Here is a 26,391-nt window from a genome sequence, read left to right on the forward strand (position 1 = left end):
CCAAGTCTGTCAATGTTATTTTTAGTTTGGAGTAGTTGTAACTCATAAAATATCAGATAAAAATAGGAAATCATACCTCATAGTGGATATTATTTTAGTGTGCTTTATGTTCAAAAAATTTTATCAATATATTTGGGTATCTTATCTTATACCACTTATTATGAACGTTCTGTGAAAAGGCAGTTTTATCTAGGTCTGGGAGTAGAGCCCTAAATCTAGTCATTTATTTATTTATTTAACTAGTGTTGTTCCATTTCTGCTATGTACCAAGCATGTCACTGCAAACTGGGTTTATAGAACAAAACACAGTGGATTTCTTTCCATGGCAGATGACGAAGAAATAAAACAGACTGGCATCCAATAAGTTACAGATGTAATATATGATGGAAAATTATAAGGTTCTAAGAGAAATATGAGCAATCAAATATTCTCCTTTAGGGAAGTGATATTTAAACTTAATAAAAGTAGGAGGAGGAGAAGGGAAGGGCCTCTGATCATAGAGGGTGGGCATGTGAACATTCCAGGAGGGTGAAATAGCTGATGGGAAAGCCTGGTACAGGATCAGACAAGTACATTATAGGATTAATCAAAGGAAAATGTCATATGGAAGGAAGAAAATTTTGCTAGGCAAGGTTGGAGAGCAAGAGAGAGGCCACAACATGCAGGACTTGTCCTAAGAAAAATTAGAAGTTACTGGGTTATTTTGGAAATTAGAAGTTACTGGATTATTTAAAATGTGTGCATAGAGTGATCAGATTTGCCATTTAAAAATCAATTTGCTTCCCAGCAGATGGTGAATAAGTCAATGGAATAGAATTGAGAGCCCCAAAATAAACCTATACATCTACGCTCGATTGATTCTCTAAAGGGTAGAAGACACTTCATTGGAGAAAGACTAGTTTTTTCCAACACAGGATACGGGCAACTTTAATCCATATGTAATCCAGATGTCATTCAATATTCAAAGATTAACTCAAAATGGTTCAAACCTAAATGTAAGAGAAACACCTATAGAAGTTCTAAAAGTAAACAAGAGCCTGTGACACTGGATTAGGGTATAGTTTCTCAGATACGACACCAAAAACATAAGTCACCAAAAAAAAAAAAAAAAAGTTAGGGAAATTGGATTTCATCAACACTGAAGATGTTTTAATCTCAAAAGATTACCAAGGGAGGGAAAAGACAAACACAAAATAAGATATAATATTTGCAAATCATATGTCTGATTTAAGTCCCATATTCAGAACCTAAAAAGAGATCTTATAGCTCAACAATAAAAGATAAACAATCCAATTTAAAAAATGAGCAAAGGATTTGAATAAGTAAGCATCAATAAGTAAGCATCACTAATCAGTAGGGAAACTCAAAACCACAGTAGGTCACTACTCCATACCTGCAGGATGGCTGTAGTCACTAGATGAATAACAGCAAGTGTTGGTGAGGATAGAGTACAACTGGATGGTTTATGCAATGTTAATGGCAACATAAAATGGTCCGGCCACACTGGAAAGTTTGGCAGTTCTTTAAAAATTTAAGCATGGAGTTAATGTAGGGCCCTGCAAGTCTACTACTATGTAATATACTCAAAAGAATTGAAAACCTACATCCACACAAAATTTGTACAGAGTTGTTCATAAGCAGCATTATTCATAACAGTCCAAATATGAAAACAGTCCAAATGTTCATCAGCTGATGAATGGATAAACAAAATATGGCATATCCATACAAACATGATTTCATTTACATGAAATACCCAGACTAGGCAAATCCGTAGAAATAGGAAGTAGCTTTGTGTTTGCTAGGGGCTAGGGGAGAGGGAGAATGGGAGTGACAGCTAATAGATACAGTGTTACTTTTAGGGTCATGAAAATATTTTAGAAGGTACACACAAACTTTTGAATATACCAAAACCTTTTGAATTGTATTCTTTAAAAGGGTAGATTTTTGGTGTATGTGTATTTGTTTCTTAGGGATGTCCTTTGAATTACAACTTGGAACAGCAGAAATGCATTTTCTTACAGCCCTGGAGGTTGGAAGTTCAAAATCAAAGTGCTGGCAAGGCCATACTTTCTCTAAAGTCTCTGGGAGAGAGTTTCCCTTAACCTTTTCCAGCTTCCGGTGGGCACGGCTGTTCCTTATTGTTTGTGGCAGCATTGTTCCAATCTCTGTCACCTCCTTCCCTGTGTGTCTGTGGGTGTCCACTCTCTCCTTCCTTCCTTATAATGGCATCAGTTACTGGATTTAGGGCGCACCCTCGGTCCAGGATTATTTTATTCTGAGATATTCATTTAAATCTTCCGTATTTCCAAATAAGATCACACACTGAGGTTTGAGGGGACATGAATTTAGGGGGACCCAATTCAACCCACTATAGTATATAAATTATATCTAAATTAAAAAACAGATAATAGGGACTACACAATAGTTAAATTTCAATTACCTAGTTCAGGTCCTGTACTCTGGTCAAACCCTTCCTTAGTTACCCAAGATGAGGGAGTGTCATATTCTCAGTGCCTTAAATAAGGAAACAAAACAGCACGTGCGTTTAGGCAATAATCAGGTGAGTGACTGCACTGGCCAGAAATATGAATAAAATAGACTCAATCTTAACAGTTCTGGACCTAATAGTCTTAACATGTCTTAAACCAAAACACAACATAACCGTGTTTCACAGATTAATATGTTTTTTCTTTCCGTGTAATGTTTCATGTTATATGGTTATATACATATTCTTTCACTTATATGGTCTTTTCCTTGTGGCCAAATTGGCATATATATAAAACCACTATTTGAGCACGGTTGTGCTGGGCACTATATCAAGCCTGTGTTAGTTCACTTAATTTCTTACAACAATCTTATAAAATGTACACTTTATATTATCTTAATTTTGTGGATTAAAATAATATAAGAGACTATGTGTAGCTAAACAACTCTCTCATGGTCTTACAGCTATTAAATGAGTTTCAGAATTTATTTTCCATGGATGTGGATTTCAACTTGATGCATCTTTATTGTTCATCCACAACATGCAAGTTTTTATCTGATTGGAGAGTAATTAATTTTCCTAAAAGGAAAACTGCTTTTTCTGGTAATACATGGTTCCCTTTGAACATGACAAATTTCAGGATCTAATTGTATTGAATTGCCATTTGGTTATGCTTTTTACATCGCAATTCACTTTTTAATGTGTTTTCATTTGATTCCCACAGCAACACTGAAACAGGGTTTAATAGGAATTATTATCCCCATTTTGCAAATGAAGAAAAGAAGGTTCATGTAGAGGTTATTGAGCTAGCCCATGGGCTTACATTTACTATGAAGCTGACTCAATTGGCTTCAAGGCCGGTTGTATAATCTACAATATTATGTCTATCTACGTTTCTAATGTTTCATTAAGGCTGTGAATAATTCATACAAGTAAACTTTATTAATAATGATTTCACCACGCTGTCAGATAATGAAACACTATGAAGTTCTCTATTTTTATCTCACATGAACTGTTGGACTCTGAGCTGTCCTCACAAATTTCATTGTCCATCATTACAATGCTGCCCTAGATCTCAGGGGAGAGAAACTTTCCATTCCTTCAACAACCCAAGGATAAAAGGGACTAGAGGATACAATGCCCAAACAATTATCAATGGAGACCTAAGGTATACTGATTGGACACACACTAAAAGGGGGTGACAGACTTAATGTGTTAGGAAAACGGAGACAAGAATTGAATTTATTTCATGCCATTCTGCTTCGGCTCTGAATAGAGCAAAGCTAAGATGTCAGTGTTGGCAGCAAGAAAGAGGAGGCTGGGTGAGCTGGCATGTAACATTAAGGAAAAGGAAGAGATCCTTGTAAGCATGAAATTTACAACTCTAAAGGGTTCAATGGAGCTCCCTCCCCTGGGCAATTAATGAAGGTTCCACACAAACACGCATTGGCAGATGGGTGGCTGGGAACCCAGCCTTTCCTGAGACTGATCAATAAATGTAGAAACTTCAGCTGGTCTGGGAGTAGAGGCCCCTGGGAAGAGTCACTGAATAGAAAGCGTGGCTTTCTGAGACGTAATTTCAGAACAGATTCAGCAGTTTAAAATGCACGGTTCAAAAAGAGTCTCCGAGAAAATGGCCTTTCTCTAATGGGAGATTGTGAAAAGCAAGTAAGTCGAGCTGAGGGTTTGAAATATTTACCTTGAGGATAAGACTGGAATAGTCCTTCTGACTACAAGGAGTTTGGGGCTGAACTTTAAAGCTTCCCGGGCAGCTTTAAGCTTGCCCTAAGGCAGAGGCAGTCTCCCCGGTATTCCGTAAAATAGCTCTTTGGTTTTACTAATAAAAAATAATGAGCTTCCAAATTTTCCTTTTCGGTCTCTGTTTAATTGCCTAGAAACACACTGTACTTCAGGGCTCCACCTACCGGGGGGGTAAAGTCTTATTTTCATACAGTCATAAAAAATCTGTTACGCTCGTAGAATTTTTCAATAAATTTTAATTATCTTAACAGACTCCTCAAGTACTGCATTACCTAAAAAATAGAATTTTGGTTTAAAAACAATGAAAATAAATTTCAAGCAGCTATATTGGGGATATATTGGATATATTGGCACTATATGAGAGCCTGGTGAGCAATTAAGTTTGTATTAAGTAAAAGAATGAAGCAAGAGCCCATTTAATCCACCAAGATTTTCAAAGATGTGGCTTTCTGGAAGGCTTTGAAATACGCTAATCCATTCAGGACACCAAACACTACACCATCAGGAGATACCAGGTCTTTGATTTTCATGCAGCATCACATCATTGGCAAATTTTCAGTGTTTAAGGTCCTAATGAGGCACACAGAGTAGATATATCACAGATTTTGAAATGATTCTGAAAATCAGATGGCATTAGCTGCAAGTCGCTGATAGAAATCTTAAGCAAGCCCAGAGAGGGCAGGAGAATTCTCCAGCTTCCTCCAGCCAGAAGGTGGTGGAGCCCCAGTGGATGTCCACTTCTCCATTCTGTGACACTGTAAAGCCTTGTTTGTTGTTGTTGTTGTTGGGGTTTTTTTGTTTTTTTTTTTTTTCCCCCTAGCAGGCAGGGCGCTCTCTCCCTCAATTACCATCTTATGAAGTTTGGAGAAATACCTTATTTGTTTCTATATTTTGGATTCTAGGATAAGTGCTTTACCATATCAAAGCCAAATTCCTGTTGGTGTTATTCTCTGGAGCCTCTTTCCAAAACAATAAACTGGACATGCTATCCTGGGCCCTTTTTCTCACTTTTGTATTCTAGCAGCTGGATGAATCTGTGTTCAGGCTCCTTGTAAACATAAGAAAACCCTGCCCTTTCATTTGGATAGTGCCTCAGAACAAGTGATTTTTGTGACAGGGTTTATGATTTGAGTCTGGTGAATGAATAAAACTGAAGACTTAGAGGATTTGGCTGTTCTTACGTCTTCAATGTAAAATGTTTCTAAAGCCAGTGTTCCTGCCTCACAAATGATAGTCGAAGTGTGCAGCACTGTGATACCAAAGCTTAATGCGGCCAGACCTTGAACTTTCTGTCTCCATCCTACTCGCTAACATTTAGCGGCTGGAATACAAAACGGTCTGCCGAGGCTTTGCCTCCTGGGTGTCGGCAAGAGCAAATGCTGAAGGACTTTCAACTCAGTGGGCTTCACACGAACTATACCCCAGAGAGAAAATCTAAGCAGTGCTTTCGGCAGGTGCATGATGTGGTTCAGAAGCAGAAAACATTTGATTCATGAGCAGGAGGCACTAACACAGAGGTTGGGGAAGGAACGAGGGATCAAGCCGTGACGGAAGCAGTAGTGTGCCTGAGTTCCAACGTCTGTGCTGCTTCCCCCGCCATCTCTTCCCCGAGCTTTGAGGTTCCAAACAGATCAGAGGGAGCGGGTGAGGCAGAGGGTGGAGTGTGGAGCAAACCAATCCCAAAGCATCTTGGGGAGGGAAGGAGGCATGGCTCCTTCCAAGGAGGGGAGAAGGAGACTTGCCTTTTTGGTTTTAGTAAGGAAGAGCTTTCCAGGACCCCGTGATTAGCTCCAAGTGCAAAAGGCATTAAGTGGGTATTTTCTGATTTCCTTGCAGAACAGCAGAAGACCTTGGTGGTGCTGGTGTAGGGGTGGCGGCGGCACTGCTCTTCCTCCGTCCCCTCCTCCTCCTCTGCCTCCTCAGTCTTCGGCATCATCTTCTCCCTTCCTTCCGAAAACACACACAAACTTTGTTGTTCTGAAATAAGCTTGGCGGAATTTGTAACGAAGTTTTGTTTTGTTTTGTTTTGAACACACGGTGGGAGTAAAACTTAGTTTGCGTGTTGCTCCCTAACGAACCAATTTCGTTAAGGGACTGCTGGCTGCTAGGATGGGGCTGTTGACGCACTGGGGAAATGGGCTTATTTTCATGGATTTAGGGACAGCCTGGTGGTTTATGTTTGCTCACCAGAGGACCTTGGGCATCCTTTTGGGGGCAAAAATCCTTGTATGGGAATACTCCGTGATCAGAAACTTTTCATGACCTGCCCATTTCATCATCCCATAATGAAGACCACGGCTGAAATCTAGGGGTTTGAATGGCCATCCGCACAGGACCCACGGCGGTAAGAACGGAACTCCGTAAAGTCAAGAAACATTCAGACGTACTGAGCACTTTTCTTAGCTCTCAGTAGTTGGGAAGACAAGAATGGATTTAGCCCTGGTGTTGACTCTTGTTGGCTACCTCGTTTTATGTATTAATTTGTTTATATGGTGATATTAGTCCCAAAACATAACTCCTTTAAGGAAAAGTCAGATTGGGCCATGTGGACATTGTTTTGATCCTGTTAATACAGATCTTCCCAAAGGTGGTGTATCAGATGAATGAAAGTTGGTAACCATATTGATCCTTTCAGCCCCTGTGGAGGCTAGGACAAGCCTTGAGGCAGCCATAGCCCCTGGGCTTATCACCTCTGGCTTCAAACGGTCTCATCAAATTACTACAGTGTGTTGTACAAATATTATATTCTGAGTATACTGATGTCGTTAAAGCCCATGCTACATTCTAAACTCCAGACATTTGATGTCAACAGACATGCCAGAGAATAAACAAAACGGTGGGAGCCCTTCCTTTCTAGTCCCACAAAACTGTACTCATACGGCCCAAGAGGGGAATGTTGTCAAAAAGTGTCCTGAAACTTTAGATTATTGTTATATTTTGGAATCAATAATAACAGCCTTTTACAACTTAATTTTTCCCATAAAAGATTACCCGTTTGAGAATTATTCTTCTTCATCACATGTATGTAGATGACTCATCTGTTGGAATTGCTGCAAGTTATACAGCTGACTGTCTCCCCATTTTATTTCACCGTGATGATCATTTAGATCATCTAGATCATTTTGAAACCCAGATCATGTAGATCATTTAGAATTTTTCACTGTAAATGACAATGCTGCTATGAATATCTGTATGCAAATACGTTGGAAATACTTGAGGGAAAATGGTTCCCATGTGGGGGGTATACTCCTCCCAGGGTGTGTTTGGAAATGCGCATGCGTACCTGCCCTCGTCGTGACCTCTGGAGGACACTATTGGCAAGTGCTAGCTAGAGGGGCCAGGGATGTTTCCCATTCTAAGATAAATACCTGGTGTAATGAAAGAATTAGCCATCTGAAACACCAATACCTCCCCTCTGGATAGACGGGGTCCTAGGTTGTGCGTTTAAAAGTGAAATTGCGGGGTGTCTGGATGGCTCAGTGGGTTAAGCCTCTGACTTCGGCTCAGGTCATGATCTCAGAGTCCTGGGATCGAGCCCCGCATCAGGCTGTCTGCTCAACGGGGAGCCTGCTTCTCCCTCTCTCTCTGCCTGCCTCTCCGCCTCCTTGCGATTTCTCTCTCTGTCAAATAAATAAATAAAATATTTTTTAAAAATAAATAAAATAAAAGTGAAATTGCTAGATGCAGTAGACGTAGCAGAATCAGGCTCAACGTGCATGTGAAACTTCTCCTTGTTTCCCCTGACCCATAGCAACACTTGGAAAGTTGGAAGTTCCCTTCTGTCTGCAGTGGCAGATTTGCAGGCGCTTTCCCAGTCAGAGGTTCGCACGGAGACCGGGAAGGGAAACAGCAAGGTGAAGGTGGGCTGGTCGCGGACAAACAGGTACTGAAAGAGGCCATGTAGTTACTTATCTTTCCAGCAGCAGATGCTGTCCCACTGTTAAGAGCCAGCACAAAGGGAACGTTTTTTTCCCCCCGTGAGCCAGCAGATGTGTTGTGGGTCTGGAGCTGACAATGGTGGTGACAGCTTCCTGACCCTGGGGTAACAGCTGTGTGGTGGCACGTTCCATCCCAGTTCCCCAGGGGCCTTGTTGTGACAGGGATAGAGCAGCATCCCAGGTGGGCCGGGGAGAGAGCTGCTGTGGAGTCATTCCCAAAGGCCCTGCGAGGGCCCCTTCCTGTAGCCTTTCTGAGAATTTTGTATGCCCCTACGCTCCTGTTTCAAATTGCTTTCTGCTTCAGACATCTAGATTTGTTTCCATTATATTCAGCTGAACCGTGGCTGACGCACTAGGTTTTAGGAATTAGATATCTTTGTTTTTACTAGACTCTGCCATATTGCTCTTTCAAAATATTGGATCAATTTCCACAATCACATATATGAATTCCTGTTTCCTCACACCCTTAACAACATTCGAGATTGCCAATTGTCAGATTATTACTAATTCTCCTCCTCCTCTTCCTCCTTATTATCCTTATAATCTGTCCCTCTGATAATTGTAAAATAGCAAACTGGTGTCTCTCTTTAAGTGACCTTTTTATTTGTAAACAGAACATTTTTTTCGTGTTTCCTGTTTGCTTTCCTTTTTTAATGCTGGATGATCTCTCAAATCTATTGGGCTATTGATTTGTTTATAATTTTCTTTTTTTTTTTTTTTAAAGATTGATTTTAGAGAACGAGCGAGCAGTGGGGAGGGGTAAGGGGAGAGGGAGAGAGAAACTCAAGCAGACTCCATGCTAAGCACAGAGCCCAATGTGGGACTCGATCTCAAGACCCCGAGATCAGGACCTGAGCCGAAACCAAGAGTCAGACGCTTAACAGACTGAGTCATCCAGGTGCCCCATGATTTGTTTATAATTTTCTATGTCTGTAGGTAGAAGTTGGTAGTATCTCTGACATTCCCAGTCATTGGCTGGATGCTGCACAGGGGAGCATGATCTCAGGACAACTCCACAATGAATTCCAAAGCTCAGTAGCTGAGGCCCTGGTCAGCCCTGCCCTGGGTGGCAAGAAGTCGATGAGGCGCATTCTTACAGCTACGACACTCCTCCCTGCGTGGTTCAGGTCTGCTGCTTCTGTAGGTTTGAGGAGCAGTTCCTCTGTGTGTTCCCTGTCCTTTCCTTAGGGGACAATGAGAAGAACAGGGCTAATGGGATCCCAGTGGGCCCCCTTGCTGCAGAAGACCCCAAACTGTAACTGATGCTCCATTCTCCGTTTTAAAACTCCTCCTCCTTCACTGCCTGACTCATCAGGTCTTGGTGGTTCACCTCACGGTGTGATCCAATTCTTCACATCTGAAGGTCCAAAGTTTTGATAGTCATTCTCTTGTCAGTTCTGGAATACCTCACATACATTTAATTTTTGGAGGTAATACCAGGAGGTGTCCTAGATTTCACAGGTATTTCTCATTTCCCCCACATCGTGTAAAAGCAGCCTTACCTCATCTTAACAATCGAGCCCATTACTCCTGCTACCATTGTGACTCCCTCACTGCCTGCTTTTCCCTGGGCACAGAGTCCAAAATACACTGGTTGCTGGTATAACTTATAGTTCTGTAGGATTTTTAGCTGTGGACCTCAGCAAGAATGTACACTTTTAGGGACCAGGATCTCTAACCCTGAAGAACCTAGAGTTATAGGAACAGAAATCATAAGGTCCCCCAATGAATCATTGGGAGCGATGGTGAGTGGGGCCACGCATGCTACCCCTTGGTTTCTGAGCACATGTATCCTTCCGTTTGGGGACAGATCACCATAGAGAGGCGTTTAATGAACGCACGGTGCTGTGAAGAGTCATGCTTACTCCTTTCAGACTGTTCCCCCAGAGCTCGCATTTTAATTTCACCTTTAGGAGGTCATTCTTGTGTTCTCCAAAAGGCGAAGAGCCTCCTGATGGCATAGTAACACTGATGAATCTCATAGTCACGGGCCACTCCACTCCTTCTTCTCATCCAACACTTAACATCAGTCTCCTGATGTGATGAGATTTGTAGAGGAGTTCATGCCCATGGATCAGGCATTCTGTTAGCCCCCAAATAGTGGTATTGGCTATGACTGTTGCTGTGTGGGAAGGAGAGGAATGTCCATATTCATAACTTATTTATTATCCCTGTGAAGTTGAACAGATAGTTTTTTCAGGATAGAAAGAACTCAGTGTAATCAATTTATCAAAGTCTGTGTGCAGTTCGTGTCCTCGAGAAGTGATGCCATATTGGGTCTTCAGTTGTTGGTCTCTGTTACTGATAAATGAGTAATTCGGAATTATCAATAGATCTGCCCTGGTAAGTGGGATTCCGTGCTGTTGGGTCCATTTATAGCCTCCAGCTCTATCACCATGACCACTCCACTCATGTGCTCATTATACTGATTGTGGATGGCGGATGACAAAGCATGGCTAGAGATAACTGGCTTAGTTACATTGTCTACTTGCTTGTTCAGGCAAGTGGCTCTCCTGTGCTTTATGTTCTCCTATGGGAGTTAACAAAATAATCACATTTCATGCCCACTTCTACTCTACCTCTACATGCCTCTACCTGGAAGATGTCTCCAGTATTCCATTATTTTTCTCCGACGCCCTTCATTGTCACTTTGGGTCATTTCTCCTTCCACAAAAAAACAAAAAGTAGATTAACTGTTCACAGTTTAGCTCATTTTGGAAATTATCACTCTTGACTACCTTTCAGGACCACCCCTGAATATGGATCTGCACTCATGGTTCATTTTCAGTTTGTACCCATATACCAACTTGATCTATTCATAAGCCATGCTCAGATACTTCCTTCCTCCTTCAACTGGTTGCACAGGAACCCCATCTGGTCATTGGTACAAGTAGATGGAGGAGCACTGGTACAGCTCTACAGGTAACACAACGTCTGGACTACATGTTCATGGACGTAACTGGTACCCTCTGGCTTTGCTCAGGTTCATTCCCAGAGGTGCATTTTCATTATATTATAGACAGCTACTGCTAGGCCTACCAGAGGTGGTGGGCCAGAGAGAACCCAGCTCATAATGGGAAATTCTAAAGGCATTGTCACTTTGTGTCCCATGTTTAAGTGCTCCATCAGTAAGATGTCGCAAGATACTTATTTCTTAAGGAACTTATAATTCTCTTGTAGTTAACACAGCCCCAGAATCCCAGAGACCTATGTTGTGATTCTGTACTAGAGTTTGCCATAAGGTCCATACTGCATACTTTCCCACCACTGACATTTCCAAAATCATAGCCTTTGCTCGACTGTGTGGTCTGGGTAGCAGCACTGATCACACTATGGTTTGGACCTGCTGTGTGTCCTTTCCTACACCAGGAAACCCAAAGCAGTCTTTCATGTTTCCTGGTAATTATTGTTAGGTGTGCATGTGTTCCCTATAGACCCAAAAGGGTCTATCAGGCACTGTGTTTCCTGCTTCATGATGGAAGATGCAAGCTGCAGCAATTTTTGTTTTACTTTGAAAGGAATATCATGATACTGTCCTGATGCTAGAATCCCCCCCACATCCCACTCAAGTATGCAGCCCTGAGTCTTTTCAGGATTTATTTTCCCTTCTCCGGGGTGCACGTATCTTACCAAGACCTGTAGAAGACTATAGCCACTTCTTTCTCACCTTGCCAGCTCTGCATGATGTCATTGGTGTTGTGGAACATTGTGATGTTCTTTGAGATGTCTAGGTGGCCCAGATCTTTCAGGATTCCTGACAGAGGATGAGAGACTTAACATAGTCCTGAAGCGTAATCATGAATAAATATTGTTGTCTGTCCTACGTGAATGCAAACTATTTCTGATCTTGTTTTCTAATTTGAATGGAAAAGAACCCATTTGCCAAACCAGTGGCTGCATCCCATGTACCTGAGAACTTATTAATCTGTTGTAACAACAATAGCACATCGAGGGCTGCAGCTGTAGCTGGGCTTAGTGCTTGATTAAGTCTGGCACTGAATACAATCATCCTCCAGCATCCACCCAGTTTCTGAAGGAGCCAGATGGTTGAATTAAGTAAAGATACGAGAGGGACCACCACACTTGACTCTTTGAGGTATTTAAATATTGAATTCATCTCTACCATCCCCTGCAGAATGTATTATTTAAAAAAAAATAATTTATTGATGTGAAATTCACAAAACACAAAATTTATTGTTTAAAAATGAACAACTAAGTGGCATTTAGTACAATTTTGTACTGGATGTTAAAGTGTTATACAATCATTACTCCAAAGTAAAACCCCTAACATATTAAGGCATTTCTCTGTGTATCCTCCTCCTCCAGCTTGTGACAGGCAATAATCTGTGTTCTTTCTCTGGGCTTTATCTATAATGAATATTTAAACAAATAGAGTCATATGGTATGCAACCTTATGTGTCGAAAGTCCATCCATTCTGCTGTATGTAGTAGTTCTTGATTTCTTTTTATGGCTGAATAATATTCCATTATGTGTATATAACACAATTTCTTTATCCATTCCTCCATTGGTGAACCTTGAGGTTGTTTTCACACTTTGGCTTCACTATTATGAATAGTGCTTCTATGAACAAGTGTGTATGGATATTTATGCACCTGTTTTCAATCATTTTGCGTACACACCTAGGAGTAGAATTGTAGGGGCCATATGGTAATTCTATCTTCAACTTTTTGAGGGACCAGCAAATGCTTTTCACCAGTAGTCAAACCATTCTGCATTCCGCCAGCAATGTACAAGGGTTTTACGTTTTCTACTTCCTCCCATTGCTGGTACTTATTTTCCATTTTTCTGATTCCAGTGATCCTAGCAGGTATAAAATGGCATCTCACTGTGGCTTTGATTTGCATTTTCATAATGACTAGTGATGTTGAGTATGTTTTCATATGTTTGCTGAGCCCTTGTATATCTTCTTTGGAGAGATATTAATCTAGTACTCAGCCCATTTTTTAATTTTATTGTCTCTGTTGTTGAGTTGTCAGAGTGCTTTATAAATCCTGGATACTAGACCTTTATCAGCTATATGTTTTGCCAATATTTCCTCCCATTCTTAAAGTTGTCTTTTCACTTTCTGGATGTTTTTTGATATTCAAACATTTTTTTTTTAATTTTAATGAGGTCTGACTTATCTATTTCTTTATTTTTTTGTGCCTGCCTTTAGTGTCATAGCTAACCAGGTCATTATTATTTTTGTGTTAACCTCAGTACACACCAAATGACTTTCGCATAACTGTCCTGTCCTGTGTTTCTGCAAACTTATTTTAAAACTCAGTTTTGTTCTGTCCTAACATGGCATGGGCTCAATCTAGCGATCATTACCACTTTTGAGTGTCCTTTAAATAACCTTCTTTATTCTTAATGTTAAAAGTGTTGTGAGTACTTTCAAAGGGATAAGTGTAAGTTTCCAAGGTGTCCAATTTACTTAGAAGTTTAAAATCTTGGGGCTAGAAATATATATTAGAGGTCTCACATCTCAACTTCTACCAATGCAGTATTCCCTTTGATTCTGTTCCTTGTGGATGACTGTCACACTTGAATTCTTCCAGTGACAGGGAGACTAGTGCTTCAGAAGGGTTAAGTTGTGCTGTTGAACAGCATTAATTGTTATAATTTTTTTTTTTTTAATGTTATAAACTCAGGGGCACCTGAGTGATGCAATTGGTTAAGCCTCTGACTCAGTTTCTGGTCAGGTCATGATCTCATGGTCATGAGATCAAGCTGAACACAAGAGTCCACTTAAGACTTTTCTCTCCCTCTCTTTCCCCTCCCCCCATCAAATAAATAGTCTTTTTAAAAAGAGATAAACTCTAACATACCTCAACTTTATTCCATTTGACCTACTTTTATTATCTTAAACTACACGATATGAAGCTACTCTTTTTTTTTAAGGTAGTGCCTTAGATGTGTAGAACTGTACAACATCTTTCCAATGTATTTAAGCTAAACAATTACCATATGAATAGCTCTTCCTCATTTCTAATTTGGATTCTAGATATTTCATCCTCCAGATCACCCTCCTCTAACAAAACTTCACTTTGTCAACGTTTTTCAAGTGTAAGAGTCAGAATAAAACAAAATGCTCAACTATGATCAAAAGCAAGAAATGTAATTATTTGTACATCACGATTTTATTAATGAAACTCTGGTTGCTAACTTTCTTATTAGTAACCTTCATGTAGATCAAGCCTGTTTCATGTACTGTCATTTATTTTTGTCCTAGTGACAATACCAACCCCTAAGGAGAGCTCTGTGTCTCTGCATGTGAATTAAAATGATATTGCCCCATTCTGAAGTATATTATCAGGGCTTCCAGGACCACACAGGAAGGTTCACGATACCTTACAAGGAAAATGTACTATCTTAACATCCAACTGTGTGAAACATATTGCATCTTGGCTACAGAATGCATCCTATTTGTGTGTCAGTTTCTGATTTATTCTTTTAGGATATATATAGGCTTATTCTCACTCTGCATCTAACCAAGAGAATACTAGAATCATACTGTAGTTGCTATTTGTGTGTGTGTGTGTGTGTGTGAGAGAGAGAGAGAGAGAGAGAGAGAGAGAAAGAGAGAGGGGCGAGAGAAAGAGACTGGCTTATTTCACTTAGCATAATGTTCTTATAGTTCATCCATGTTGTAGCATATGTCAGACTTTCCTTCCTTTTTAAGGCTAAATAATATTCCCTTGTAAGTATACACTACATTTTGCTTATCTTTTCACCTGTCAATAAAACTTGGGTTGTTTCCATGTTGTAGCTATTACAAATAATGCTGCTATAAACATGGGTGTACAAATCCTATTTTCAATTTTTTTGGAGTATATATCTGGAAATGGAATTCCTGGAGCATATGGTAATTATATTTTAATTTCTTGAGGAACTGTCATACTATGTTTTCCATAACAACTGAACCATTTTGCATTCCCATCAATAATATACAAGGGTTCTAATTTCTCTCCACATTTTTACCACCACTTGTTTTTTTTTCTGTATTTTTTTTTATAGTAGATGTCCCAATGGATGTGAGGTGGTATCTCATTATAGTTGTGACTTGCGTTTGCCTAATGATTAATGATGTAAGTGTTTTTTTAAGCTGATTTTGGATGAGGCCTGAGGGTTAACAGGTGTGATGTCTGTCAAAGACATAGCTGGTAGTGGTATTAGAATGTAAAGTCATATGTAGTAAAGGAAAAGTTGGAAGTCACTGCAATGATCCATTGGTCAGCTTTGTGGATTAATATTCCGGGAATTCTCAGTTGCAGGAACAATTGCTTCTAGTTTCTGTCCTTATCTACAAAAGACTTGAAGGGACTTACTCCAATCTCTGGTGAGAATATTCAGAATGAATCAGCATTTGAGTAATGTGTATCATTATCAGTATAAAATAATAAAGAATAGACAGAAAATCAGCTTAGGGCAGTGTAAAGTTAATTTTCTGTATGGGTATGATAAGAAGTAGAGGCAGTTCTTCCTGTGTGATATATCAAGGTGATAATGTGTCCCATTAGGACAATTTGTTTTATATTTCTTAAAATAGATATGACTGAGAAAATGACAGATGGAGGTCAGGAAAAAATTCATGAAGTCCTTCACCTTATATTCATAAATCAATGACTTGGTCCCAGAGAGGTGGCTAAAAATATATTTCTCTTTCAGATGAAGGAGATTAGGTTGTGAAAAGAAGAATGTGTTGACTGAAATGACTGAGAACATCACCTCTGTCATTCACACTGACTATAGCATTATGCGGAACACAAGGAACATGATTTTTCTTTCTTTCTCTTGTACCTTTCCAGTAACACACAAATCTCTCCTGTCTCCCCCCGTTTCCCTGTCTCCCCCTTTGTTTCCCTTGCTCCCCCTCTCTCCCTCCCATCTCTGCCTCTCTATCTCTGTCTCTCTCTCCTCTATCTGCCTCTCTTGCACATACAAGTACAGATTTCCATTTTATATATGAAACCACATGAGTTTATAGTCAGAAAAATAATTGGGTTCAGCTAAATGTTTGGTCCGTGGCAGAGAAATAGTTAAGGAAGAAATTATTTCAATGAATTTGCACCAAGCAAATTTTCATGGGGGAAGAATTAGAAAAAAAATACCCAGAAGAGATTATGTTGAAACAATACTAATGCCTGAAAAAAAAAAAAAAAAAAGACTTTAGGTGTTTTTCACTCTTAGAAGGCAATACCAGCATCAACTCCCCAAAGAGATCAGTATGTGAAATGACAATCTTGGGTTGAGAATGAAATCTTATAAGTTCAATGTGAAGTACTGATTTTTAAAAATAATTCCTTTTGAAATATCTGTAATCTTTTAAACTTCTAATCAGGTACAACCTAAACTATAATGAAGGTATTTAACATGTCAGGAAACAAGAAGAAAGAGTCAAATGGCAAGGTAGCATTATGAATTTCTAGTGAGATTTGCACTCTTGCTTCTGGTTTTTATTGCATTCCATAAGCATCACAGCAAAAAAAATCCTTTAAAGAAATACATTCTACAGCTTATCACTCATGTCGGAGAAAACTCGTTTAATGCTTTTGTTGGCCATGATACTGAAAATAAGTCTTGATTGAAGCAAGCACAGTCATATATTGAAGTACACAAATAGACGCATTTGCTTGGTTTATTCTGCAGTCTAGCTGCAAGAATGCAAATGAGCTTTTCCAAGCCCAGCTTCAAGCTGTCAAGTGACAAAGGGGGGGGGTCAGAGGGGGGCAGAAAAAAAAATCAATTGAGTTAACCTAGCACAGAAGTCTACCGATTAATTATGTTTTAAAAAACTGAAAACAGTGTGTTTTTTGTTGGCAACTTGAAAGATTGGTGCCTGAAATACTCCTTAATATTATGTAAACAAATGGAGCTTAATCAATTGCGGGGACAGCAGTCACCATACCTGTAAAGGGTGTAGAGTAAGGTTGTAACTTTCCTTTCAAATAAATGAATAGGGCAGAGCAGACAAGAGTTCTTTTGCAGCTGCAGACAGAATTCATATACTGCTTACAGGATGGCGGCAGATTGGCATTGTGACTTCAAATGCCAGGTTAGGTATCAGTGTGCTTATTCTTTCTGTTGGGACTCCAGAATTCTAGGGATTCGAGGGCAGTTAAACAGGCAGATTCCTCGTTTTATCCCTAGCATTTTGTAGTAGAGACATGACTTCTGAGGCTTATAAGGGTGTGGAATACCCTCATTTCTGTTTTTGGTTCACTTGGATGGATTAAGCCCACTTTAGTAGGATTGTTATTCAGCCATCAATTCAATATATTCAATATTCGTATATTGTTTTGGTTTGTGACCCAACCCTGATTAAATGTTGGGAAATTTACTTGTCGACTAGCTACTTGATGTTGATTGAAGGATGGTTAGCTCTGTGTACTAAAATAAGCAGAAAGGTAAAGTTGAGCTCTGACTCTGTGGGACTTTGGGAAGGGCAGACTAACTTCAGGCAGAGTAGCAAAGGCTGTCGTTTGGAAGACAGCAGGACCCTGAAAATAACAGATGCCTTTGAGGTTTACGTAGAGCATTCAAGCATTCAAGGCTTTTTAGTAATTAAAAAATACTTGACTATGAATGGAAGAGAGATCCAGAGGAAAGTAAAATGATTTGGTATAGCTTCGAATGGCAAATGTTCACCAATTGACAGCAAGAAGTTAAGGCAACTAGAAGGAGATGGGGATAAAAGGGGACAAGTTAATTTGTTTGAAATGCAAGGAAGATAACTTTAGTCTTCACAATTTTAAATGAGATCAGGGATGTTGCAGAGATAAGATGCAGGTTTTGTGGAGAAGCACTAAAGATAACTTTCCGAGATTATTTTTACTTTTATGAAATGAAACATTAAAAGAGAGAATTTGGCAATGCATTGGAAGTAGAGGATACTTTGAAGACATTTTCCTGCTTTCAGTTGGAAGTTAAATGGGTATGGTTAGATTACAGCTGAATATAGAACATGGGCTAAAATCTGCAACAGGAAATAGCAAAGAGCAGATTATTAATTAGGGCTCTTGTTTTTACCCAGAGTTTTCAGTAGTTTTCTATTTATTTCATTAAAAATGTATCCATTACCTTAAACTCCCTACTGATAAGGAATAAGCAAAATTATATATTTTGTTGCATTAACTCATAATTACCTAGCACATTCATGCTGTATAATCTCAGGTTTCACTGTATTAGTGAATATGCTTTATACTTGTGCAGCCCACACAGCTTCCTTTGCAGGGATTGGATGTGTTTTCCCTCCTGCATTTATTATATTGACTTTGGTTAATAGCCATATTGCATTTGTTGAATAGGGTCTTAAGGCTGATACTTTTTTGTTCTTTTCTGTCAGATCCACCTTCTCATCCCTATCCTGTAAGGAATAAACAGATCACAAAGAAAATTCAGTACAAAGTATGTGCCCATTAAATTTTGTTGATGAATACACAAAATGTCTGAGTAACTAAGCAATACACAGATATGAAAAATCCCTGTATAATCTTATAATGCACACACACACACATATACATACATATAGACAGACATTTAGATGTGAAGGTTGACATCCTAAAAATAAATTTTCTTTCTCACAGTAAGCCAAGTTACAGTACTTTGTTAAGCAAAAGCATTAAATTATTCTCATTTTATGCATTGCCATCTGGCATACTTGTACTTTTTTTGTGAATCACAGAAAAAGCATTTCAAAATCAGACATTAAAAAGACTCATAAGTAATTATCGACATATTAAGTAGTTTCTGAAGACAGGTTTGAACACATACATTCCAACAGGATTTTCTTAGTTTGATAGCCATAAGCGTTTTCATTGAGAAAAAAATATTTTATAATATTATTGTAAAATAATTTGGCAAACTGTTTCTGTGTGCATCTGCTTGAGTCTTCTTAAAACATGCTACATTACAAAAGTAATTCTGTGATTCATGCTCATCCCCTTTTCTGTGACATTCTTCCACGTTTTATTAATGGGGAAGGAATCCTCATAATGAAAAAAAGTGTTTTCATCCTGAAAACACCCAGATTGTTCTACCATATACATCTCAGGATTCTGCCCATTTGGAGGGAGAGTGGGTGGAGTTAATCTACTTTCTTTGTGGAACAGGGCTCATGCCATAGGGACTACTCAGACGCTCTCCCAATTGCTTGTGAAAGCAACATAATGATGTCACAGGAAAACTGGTCCCATTTTTTTTTTTAATAGTCCTGGTCTTAAGAAATATGCCTTTATATTTAACCAAAACAGATGCCCCTGCTGACACCTCCACTTTGGAAGAGTTTGTGATACCACATGGCAGCCATTTGTAATTTTGGTCACACTAGTTTACAGGTCGTTGAACCTCTTGAGATGTGGCCTTTGGAACCAAGCACAGCAGTTCAGACATGGGGTCTAAGAACAGAGCGGTTCTCACTTTCAGTTTTCCTAATAGAAATATTATCATCATTCACAGACTGCATTCATCTTGTCAGGAGACACTGCAAACTGTTGCCTAAAACTGATCTTGAATATTTATCAAAAATTTTTTGTCTTCTCAAATATGTATATCTAAACATAGACATTTGTAGTAAACTGTAGTAGATCCTATTCTATTAGTTGTTTCTGATTTTAGAGATTAGGAAATCTTTTAACAACCGTTTAATGTTTATGACCATAAAAATAAAATACCTTTTAGGACAGAAAAAGTGAAAAAGGACAAAATAGACAAATGCTAGACAAATGTAGAACAAAATGTATATAAAAAATGCCTAAGACACCACCACGACCATTATATGTGTAACAATTTTATATGCTGCTTTTTTTAAAATTTTTTTAAAATTACTTTATGGCTATTTTATTAGATTATTTAGTATTCTTTTGAAATCCAATTTCCAGGAAGAACTAAATAATATTTGACAAAATGGGTATATTTAGTTAAATAGTAAATTGTTATTAAGGGTGTGCCTGTCAATTTTTTTCTATTGAAAATAATACTACTAAAGACATTCTTATTCTTAAAATTTTGCATACATTTCTCAGTAACTTAAGAATAAATTACTGGATATAGACTCCTTGGATTAAAATTGTGAATATTTAGAGGAAATCTTAATGCATATTGCCAAAATGAAATTCATTCTCAAGGTGAATTTTATTTTCCAATATGCAAATCCATATAATAAATAAATATATATATATTTATAACATATATATGACATAAATTTGTATGTATATACACATGTGTAGACAAGTTTATGTGTGTATATGTGTGTGTATATATATGTATATATATATGTGCACATGTATATGTGTGTGCCTAGATAGAGATATCTGGAGTGTGTAGAAAGGAGAGAACCTGGAAAGATTCTACCAGGTATTATTATGACCAGTCTTATAGCTGAATCTTAACTGTGGGGTTGAATTTGTTATGTCAGGGTTAAGTGTTACATTGTGCTATCAGACCAGTCCAGAAATGTACCTTGGGTGTGTGGGATACAAAGGTACTATGATGGAGCTGACCTGTATTTTACCTTTCCTGTTTCTTTGATAAACATTTCAGTAATAAATGGAGCAATGGAAGTCTAAAATTTTAGTAGGGTATTACCATTGCATGAAAAGATTCATGTGCGAGATTCAGGTAACAGTAAAACTATAAGCTTTAATGGGTATGGTAAAAATTGTTGCTGTTATTTTCTGAGAAGACAAATACTCTATTGAAGCTTCCTTGGTGGTTGCGAACTTTTGCAACTTTGTCCATCAGTGGACTATGCTGGGTTAGGCACTATACTTCGTTTAGACTAATGAAAGTATGTTCCTTTTATTCTGAAGTTTTGTTTTTTTTTTTTAAGATTTTATTTATTTATTTCACAGACAGAGATCACGAGTAGGCAGAGAGGCAGGCAGAGAGAGAGGGAGAAACAGGCTCCCTGCCGAGCAGAGAGCCCGATGTGGGGCTCGATCCCAGGACCCTGGGATCATGACCTGAGCCGAAGGCAGAGGCTTTAACCCACTGAGCCACCCCAGTGCCCCTATTCTAAAGTTCTTAATCTCTAAATGGGATACTGAAAAGTAAACAGCGATCTAGGCAGTGGTACAGATATGTGCAGAGGTCTGTGTGAGATTCCCTGGGACACTCAGTTGTGTCTTTAACCCTCTACTTCAGCATTTCCTTTCTTCCCTAGTCACCTATCTCTGTTCTGTCGTGACCAAAATAGTATAATGGGACATGAAAGGACAATGGGTGGGCTAACAATGGACAAAAAACGTCTAACTAAACAGAAGTACACCCTAACCTACACCCTGTCTTCAAAGAAAATGAAATTTCCTTTAGGCAAGACCAGTCCAAGAACTTGGCATCATATGTTGCTAATGGCACATCCTGGCACTTGCTTACAACTGTACATACCTGTTCTCTGCTTGCCACTAAGCAGAGAAGGAGGATGTGCTGGGCACCAGACCAGGTCTGGTCCCTAAATAAACTGATGTATTCCTGTGTGAACACCACTCATTGCTGATTTACCGCTGAGGGTACCTTTGTGGCATAGTCACTGATGTTTGCACATCTAAACTCTGTAAGAGGGGCATGTGGGTGGCTCACTTGGGTAAGCATCTGCCTTTGGCTCATGTCCTGATCCCAGGGTCCTGGGATCAAGCCCCACATTGGGCTCCCTGCTCAGCAGGGTGTGTGCTTCTTCCTCTGTCCCTCTCCTTGCTCATGCTTGTGCATGTGCTCTCTCATTCTCTCTCTCTTAAACAAATAAAATAAAATCTTAAAAAAGAATAAACTGTGTAAGAGCCAAGAATGCAAACAAAAGATCAGAATTTCCAGCTCTGCAAGTTAGAGGAGGCACAGGCTTCAGTCTTCCACCAGAAAACTCCTAAGATTTTTATTTACAAGAGACACCTTATTGTTTCTATAAAATTGGGAACTATCATTCCTTCTCTGTAACACACAGATTGGTAACTCAGATTGGGAATGCAAGCTATTATCTGGACACCTGTAAAGGACTAAATGCAGAAAAAGCCTGCAGATGACAATAGTGTCAACCTTTGAATCCGTAACAGGGAGATGACGAAGTAAAACAGATGGGAATAAAGGATTATCAGGCTGCATCAGGAGTGGGTACAAGAAAACCCAGCTACACAATGAAGAACCAAAGGACCATGGCAATCCAAATATTTCCTTAGCTACACTGTCAATTACTAGTTCACTGTGAAGTTCCGACCGCAACTCTAGGTTGTGTAGAGAAAAGAACTCTAAAGCTCTTGGTGCATTTGAGAAGTTAGAGGTGACAGTGGTGAATAAGGGTTCCAACAGAATGTCCTTGCAAATTCCAGGATCAGCAAACAGGTCCTCACCCAAGTCATCGTGATAGATGAGGTGACCAAGAACCGAATCCTCTGACAAGCAGTAAGTGAGAACCATTTAAGGAAAGAGCAGTACACGAAGGAAAGCAAAACAAAGAACAAGCGGAGAGGTAGAAAGAAAGCCACCACATGTGGTGTCTTAGAGCTCAGGGAAAGAACATCTATAAAAACACTGAGTGATTAAAAATAGCAGATACCAAGAAGACTCAGAAAAGAGAAGTGATCTGAGCCACAAAGAGCTGGCAGATGATCACAAGGAAAATGAGGTGTCAGGGGAACAGAGAAGGGAAAGCCAGCGTGTTGTGAGTTGAAGAACAAATGGGAGATGTGAGAATTAGAGACAATAAGAATGGACAGTAATTCCAGGATTATTCCATGGAATTTGATTTAGGATGAGAGAGACCTGAGGATGTTTAAGTGATTATATGATGCAAATAATATACAGTAGCAAATAATTCCTCTCTTTGTGGTGTTACACATTTCAATCTTAATTCTAGCCCTTCCATTCTCAAGCAGTATGATTTTGGATGTTTTCTCTAGGTCTTCATCTCTTCATCGGGGATTGTGGGTCCACATCTTCTCAACCAATGTTAGCTAATTGTTTTCTTTGAAGTCACTGCAGAAAAAAGGGAAGAACCAATATAGCCAGGTCTCCTGGGAGGTAGCAGGCTATAGATTGAAGAACTCTGGCGAATGAATTAATCTTTCAAAGGGGGAAGGTCTCTCTTACACTGGGATACAGGTAAAAGATAAAAATAAGGGTTCAGGTACATTTACCATTATGGGTTTGACATGAACAGATTTCTGATTGCAATGGCATTTGTCTGTTCTGAAGTAAGAGCTAGAATTATCCGCTCTAAGTAGGTTACAGGGCTAGTGAGTTGAAGGCTGAAGAAGATCAAGATTTAAAATAGCTAACATGGTAACGGCGAGAGAGCCTACTGAGACAACAGGCTTATCGGACAGTCTTGGTGCCCGTCTGATGCTAGAGAAAATGCACCTAGAGGAACTGTCCTTTGTGGGATTCTGGTTTTTCTCTGAACAGTGTGGCTACTCTGGAGGTTGACAGGGAAGTGCCATTGAAATCCACATGGAGAAGGAAGGGGGTGGGAATGAAATATGTTAGAAAGAGATAACAGAAAAGTAGACAGAATAGAAGGATGGAGACCTTGGTCAGATGAAAGGCAAGTTGGACTAAAACTAAGTAGAGAGCTAGGAGGGTATAAAAACGTATGAAAAACAAACAAACAAACAAAAAACCTAGGGTGTTTATAAGCAGAACTTTTCTAAATTTTGCAGACCAGGCAGTTATCTGTGTGAATGAGTATGTACTTCAGAAGGTTAGAGTCAAAGACAAGGTCCCTCATTTTATCCTTGTTGTCCTTACATCATCATTAATGGTTCCTCTTTCATTATTTTTCCTACTCTAACATTTAATGAATTATTTGTAAATCAGTAAGTAAATACCCTAAACCTGAAAATGGGAAAATTAAGACTGTATTATTGTTCCATGGGCATACAGGAGGCTCCAACTGCACATAGGTATGAATGTTTTATAAATTACATAATCACTGCAGACATATACCCCAGATATATATTGTTGGTAATCTCATTTATGCCACCAACTCTCCTCAAAAAAGATGAGTTCTACTTAGTTCTAGTTGATGTGCTGTGTTTGAGGACCATTCTTTGACTGATGTACTAATCCCTTCAGCCATTTAAGGGGTGTGTGTGTGGGGGGTGTTCTGAAGTTTATAACGATATACTGTTAGTGACTGGCACAGAAAGTTGTTTGAAGTGACTCTGCAGCCCTATTCTAAACTTGTAGTTCAGTTGATCTCACTGCTCTCATGCAAGTCTATAGAACTACCACACACAGGAGAAAAACACTGGGACCCTAAATCAAAGTAGTTACTCACAGTGTTTTGCTTCAAATAAGGTTCATATTTAAACATGAATGAAGAAATTAATCTACAGATTTGAAAGATAGTTTAGAATCCTATGTTTTGTTCCTATTTTTCCTGAAGGAAGGTGACACATAATTTCTGGATAATTTAGAAAAAAGTTAAGCCTTTTCTAGCTAGTTTTAAAATGGACGTTTTTTATTTTATTTTATTTTTTTAAAGATTGTATTTATTTATTTTACAGAGAGAGAGAGAGAGAACAAGCAGGGGGAACAGCAGAGGGAGAGGGAGAATGTGGGGCTAATCCCAGGACCCTGGGATCAGGACCCAAGCCAAAGGCAGACACTTAAATGACTGAGCGAGCCAGGTGTCCCTGGACATTTTTTTCCCATAAGATTTCTAAATTTATTTTTCTGAATTCACTGGTTTCTAGAACTTGCCATAAATGAAGTTCTGAAACCTAGGAAACTACTTGGCACTATGTAACCCAGCCCAAGAATGTACCTCAAAGTATATTAGATTTGTGTGTTAATTTAGGGGAAACAGTTGATTCTGCCACATCCTGAAATCCTGTGTGGGGAAGAGTCTGATACCCCAGGCTGTACCCCACAGGACCACTCCATGTTCTACTACAGAACCTTAAAAAGTTCTGTTTTATGGATAAATGATGCCTATTCCCGAAGACTTCTCAAGAGACAACATCTTTACCACTAATCCCTTATATACCAAAGCGGCTGGAGAAAAAGTACACTTTAATTACACAGCACCAAATATAACTACCAATTTATTTTTTATCTGGAAAAAGTATTTTAAGAGGCTCTGAAAGAGGAGAGAAACTAAGAATCGCAAGATTAAAGGGTATTTAAAAATTTAATATTAAATCTTCCACACAAACTTTTTCTCCTTACATGAAAAGTAATAAATAAGTTACATTTAAATGCCCTACTTATATAAAAATAAAATTAAGTACTTCTCATTTAAGAGAAAGTGGATAAGATTTAAAATATAAGGAATAGGAATAAAGGATGAACAGCATATCCAATCTAAATTACATCAAAAACCAAATATGTAAACAGAATTTACATTTTCCTAAGAGGAAGTAAACATTCACTACCAATCCTAATAGGTAAATTACTCTGATGAGAAGAAAGATACATGAACTAAGATACTTTCTTGCTTTGACATACAGAAAAACATGATACGTTTCATTTTCGTTTAAATGTTTAGGGTTATATTAGAAATATATAATTCTACTTTCATGGACAGGTCAACTAGGGGGAATATCACAATCATTTGAATTTGTTGTCTTCATACTGGGTAGGGCTTGCTTCTCTCTTTTTCTAAGCTTTATCAAAGTATGACTGATACAAATTACAAAAAATGGCATGTGTTAATGTATACATTTTGTTAAGTTTGGACATAGCATACACTCATTGTATTATTACCACAATTAGGGTCTTAAACATATCCTTCCTCCAACAATTTCCTTGTGTTTTTGGTGTATGTGTGTGTGTGTAAGAACACTTGACATGAGATCTATCCTCAGTGTATTTTAAGTGCCTAATATGTGTTAACTGTATGCACTATGTTGTACAGCAGATCTATAGGACTTACTCATCTTGCATACATTTTTTAAGCTGCTTTGCACATGTAAAACATACCATGAAATGTCCTATATTGCAATGGACAATGCAACTGTTTTTAGGTTGATCTAGGCAAATCCCATGAGAATCAATGGCATTAAGGAGAAAACTAGATTCCATATTTTCTTCTTTGTCTCATGTTTTTTCCCACTTAAACTCCTTGATCTCTTGGCTGCTATATGTGATCCAATTAGAAGTTCATGCCTGAAAATAGTGTTCACTTTGTTAGAATTGGGAGATTTAGGTGATCATCATTTTCTTCAACATATGAATCTTTCGAATCATCCACTGTAGTTTTTTTGGTTTTT

Source organism: Martes martes, assembly GCF_963455335.1.
Source record: "Martes martes genome assembly, chromosome: 9".
NCBI lineage: Eukaryota > Metazoa > Chordata > Mammalia > Carnivora > Mustelidae > Martes > Martes martes.